This window comes from Colobus angolensis, unplaced genomic scaffold (assembly GCF_000951035.1).
Source record: "Colobus angolensis palliatus isolate OR3802 unplaced genomic scaffold, Cang.pa_1.0 Scaffold167, whole genome shotgun sequence".
In the NCBI taxonomy this organism is placed as follows: Eukaryota; Metazoa; Chordata; class Mammalia; order Primates; family Cercopithecidae; genus Colobus; species Colobus angolensis.
The window spans coordinates 1,070,740-1,075,388 of record NW_012114788.1 but is presented as its reverse complement, the minus strand read 5'-3'; positions in this window follow the sequence as shown (position 1 = coordinate 1,075,388).

Here is a 4,649-nt window from a genome sequence, read left to right as displayed (position 1 = left end):
TCACTGCACTCCAGCCTGGGTGACAGAGTGAGACTCTGTGTCAAAAAAAAAAAAAAATCTCTCATTGTATAAGAGTTTCTATTTTACATCATTTTATTTCCACAACAACCTGGTAAGAGTGGTACTTTTGAATTTTGTCTTGCAAAAGAGAAAACTATTCTTATAGAAACAAACTGAGATACATAGGAAATATGTAGCAACATTGGAGCATGAGCCAAGTTTTCTGATTCTGGGTCTCAAATTGTGAGAGAGGTCTTTTATTTTGATCATTTGCCTAATAATTTTAGTTGTGTATAATACTGAAAAAATAATTTAAAAATGTAACATAAAAGCAGGAAAAAATCCAAAACTTTTCCCAGACGAAGATTAGTAGGACGATTATCTTTCCTTTACAAAATATCCCTGAGATTTGCAGGTGGCGCAGTCAAAGAAATACATCACGTGCTGCCTACTCCAAATTATCCATTCAAGAATCAGCAGCCCTTTTCTTGAGAGTCTGTATATAAGGTGATTAATGACTTTGAGGACTAAATAGACTATGTCACTAAATAAACATTCAAACCTTATCTGATGCATATCTAATTCAAAATAATTTGAAGACAACTTTTTTATTTTATTTTTATTTTTTTGAGATAGGGTCTTGCTCTGTTACCCAAGCTGGAGTGCAATGGCGCAGTCTCGGTTCACTACAGCCTTGATCTCCTGGGCTCAAGCAATCCTCCCACCTCAGCCTCCTGAGTAGCTGGGACTACAGGCGAGCACCATCATGCCTGGGTAATTTTTGTATTTTCAGTAGAGACAGTGTTTCACCATGTTGACCAGGTTGGTCTCAAACCCTGGCCTCAAATGATCCGCCCACCCCGGCCTCTCAAAGTGCTGGGATTACAGGCGTGACCCACTGTACCAATCCCCAGACAACTTTTTCACTTTTTATTTTTGGAAACAGGGTCTCACTCTGTCATCCAGGCTAGAGTGCAGTGGCATAGTCATGGCTCACTATAACCTCAAATCCTGGGCTTAGGTATCCTCTCACCTCAGCCTCCCAAGTAGGTAGGACTACAGGCATATGCTACCATACCTGGCTTATTTTTTTAGATGGAGTATCGCTCTTATCACCCAAGCTGGAGTGCAGCAATGCAATCTTGGCTCACTGCAAGCTCCGCCTCCCGGGTTCATGCCATTCTCCTGCCTCAGACTCCTGAGTAGCTGGGACTACAGGCGCCCGCCACCACGCCTGGCTAATTTTTTGTATTTTTAATAGAGATGGGGTTTCACCATGTCAGCCAGGATGGTCTTGATCTCCTGACCTCGTGATCTGCCCGCCTTGGTCTCCCAAAGTGCTGGGATTACAGGTGTGCGCAACCATGCCCAGCCCACACCTGGTTATTTTTAAATTTTTCTGTAGAGACAGTGTCTCACTATGTTGCCCAGGCTGGTCTCGAACTCCTAGTCTCAAGCAATTTTCCCACCTCAGCCTCCCAAAGTGCAAGGATTACAGGTGTAAGCCACCATGCTCATCCAAGAATTAAACTTTTAAGTAATCTTTTTCTGAAGTATAACAAATACAGAAAGGTGCACAAATCACAAGCATGCAGCTTAATGAATTTTATAAAGTGCACACATGTGTTTAACTAACATACAGAGCTTCTAAAAAAAGAGGATAACCAGCATCCCAAAACATTCCCATTCTCTCTTCAGTGACTAGTCCCAAAGGTAATCTCATGTTTATCATGACAGATTCGTTTAGTCGTTTTTTTTTTTTTTTTCCCTGGAGACGGAGTCTCACTTTGTCGCCCAGGCTGGAGTGCAGTGGCACAATCTCAGTCTTGGCTCACTGCCACCCCCACCTCCTGGGTTCAAGCAATTCTTCTGCCTCAGCCTCCCGAGTAACTGGGACTACCACCATACCTGGCTAATGTTTTTGTATTTTTAGTAGAGTCCAGGTTTCACCATGTTGCCCAGGCTGATCTTGAACTCCTGAGCTCAGGCAACCTGCCTGCCTTGGCCTCTCAAAGTGCTAGGATTACAGGCGTGAGCCACCGCACCTGGCTTGTTTTTGTACTTTATATATAACTGTGTGGCTTCTTTCACTCAATACTATGTTTGTGAGGTCTACCCATGTTACTGGGTAAAACATTTATTCAATATATACACAATAATCTGCCACTGAGATACTCCAGGTTTTGGCTAATACAAATAGTGCTGCTATGAACATTCTTGTAATCAAGTTTAACCATGTGAAATTGCCATTTTTGCAAACAGACAACTGGCAAATACTGGCCATTTTATACATATACCTCCACCAGTTGCATGTCCTTTAGTGCACATGTGTTTGCATTTTGTTGGATATATACCCAGGGGTTGGACTGCAGGGCCGTAGGATATACAAATCTTCGGCTTTAGTAGATATTGCCAAACAGTTTTTCAAAGTGATTCAACCAACCCACACTCCCATCAGCAATGTATGAGATTTCCAGTAGCTATTCTCATGGGTGTGTAGTGGTATTGCAATGTGGTGGTGTTTTTTGGTTTTCTTTGAGACAGAGTCTCGCTCTTATCACCCAGGCTGGAATGCAGTGGTGCAATCTCGGCTTACCGCAACCTCTGGCTCTGGGTTCAGGCCATTCTCCTGCCTCAGCCTCTCAAGTAGCTGCGATTACAGGCGCCCACCGCCACGCCCGGCTAATTTTTGTATTTTTAGTAGAGATGGGGTTTCACCATGTTGGCCAGGCTGATCTCAAACTTCTGACCTCAGGTGATCCGCCTGCCTTGGCCTCCCAAAGTGCTGGAATTACAGACGTGTGCCACAGGGCCTGGCCTCCTGCTTCCTTTTAAATCTGAACATTGTTTCTCAATCTTCTTAGGAGTCCGAATCCTCTAACCACATCTAATGCTGGTGCTCCCAAGGAGTTCTCTCCTTATTTCACTGTGCTTTTCTCACACCTACCCCCTCTCCCTGGCTCATCGCATCTGTTCTCATGAGTAAAGTACCATCTCTACAGGCTGACGGCCTCCAAACCTAGACCCCAGCTCAGTGCTCCTCCTTAGCTTCAGACATGCATCTCTATCTATTGGACATCTCTCCCTAACGTCCTACAGGCTTCAAAACAGATTTGTGTTTGTTTGTTTGTTTTTTTTCAATAAACCTTTTGCACTCCCAACTTAAAAAAAAATAAAGAAGGAAATAGAAAATATCAGAGTGTATCACATGCAAAAATACAAAGGTTGTTTTTGCTTTTCGTTGAGTCAAGGTCTTGCTCTGCCACCCAGGCTGGAGTGCACTGGTGTAATCTCTGCTTACTAGGATCTCCACCTCCCGGACTCAAGGAATTCTCCCACCTCAGCCTCCCTGTAGCTGGAACTACAGGTGCATACCACCATGCTAACTTTTTTGTAATTTTTGGTAAAGATGGGGTCTTGCTATGTTTCCCAGTCTGGTCCTGGGCTCAATCAATCTGCCCGCCTTGCCCTCCCAAAGTCCTGGTATTACAAGTGGTGAGCCACCACGCCCGGCCTTTTTTTTTTTTTTTAATGAAACTTTTGTTTCATACGTGTATCCTGGATCACAGTCAAAAGTTTTAAAAACACAGAAACTAGATGACAGGCTAGACATAATGGTGGAAGGAGTAGGAGGAGCCAGAGACACCTGCATCTGTTTGACAAAAACAGGGAAGCGAGAAGGAGCCAGTTTCTGGGGGAAGACGGTGACTTTCCTTTTGGAGGCATCAGTTCTGGTTTACAGTAAGTCAGGCAATAGTTGTCTCTTTCCTTTGTATTTCTGGCTCTAGTCAAAGCATATTTCTGAATAAATGCTTTCAGGAAGGAGGGTGATTCCCCTATAGGTCATTCATAATTATTTCTCAAGAAGAGGTGGGATGCTTTACTGGGGAAAACCACATTGATTGAAGTCTTATCTTGTGCTGGGTTCTTTGCATCCAGTTTCTCATTCATCCTCCAAGCAGCCCTGTGAGGTAGGTACCATTAACTCCGTTTTACAAATGAGGAAGGTGAGGTTCAGAGAGGATAAGAAACTGCCTAAGGTGATGCAGTTAGTAAGTGATAAACTATGTCTTGCTAGCAAATCAGACTGTCTTTGAAAGCATCACCAGGACTTCTTATGGCCTCATGTATTAGTTTCTTAGGGCTGCTGTAACAAATGACCACAAACTGGGTGGCTTAAAACAACAGACATTTATTCTCTCCAGTTCAGGAAGCTGGAAGCCCAAAATCAAGGTGTTATCCGGGCTGGTTCCTTCAAAGGGCTCTGAGGGGACTCTGGCCCATGCCTCTCTCCTAGTTTCTAGTGACTGCTGGCAACACTCGACCTTCCTGGGCTTGTAGATGCATCATTCCAATCTCCACTTCCATCTTCACATGGCATTCACAGGGCCATCTTCTCATAAGAACAGCAGTCATGTTGGATTAGTCCCTGCCCCAGTCCAGCGTGTCCTCATTTTAATTAGTTACATCTACAATGACCTTATTTGGAAAAATAAGGTAGTGGGGATTAAGACTTCAACAAATCTGTTTTGAGGGATGCAATTCAATCATAACATCTCAGTAAGTACAGCTGAGGAAATTATTTCCTCCTGATTTGCAGGATTTTGCAGAAAAAGTTGATGTAATTTCTTGTTAGATTCGTAAGTTCC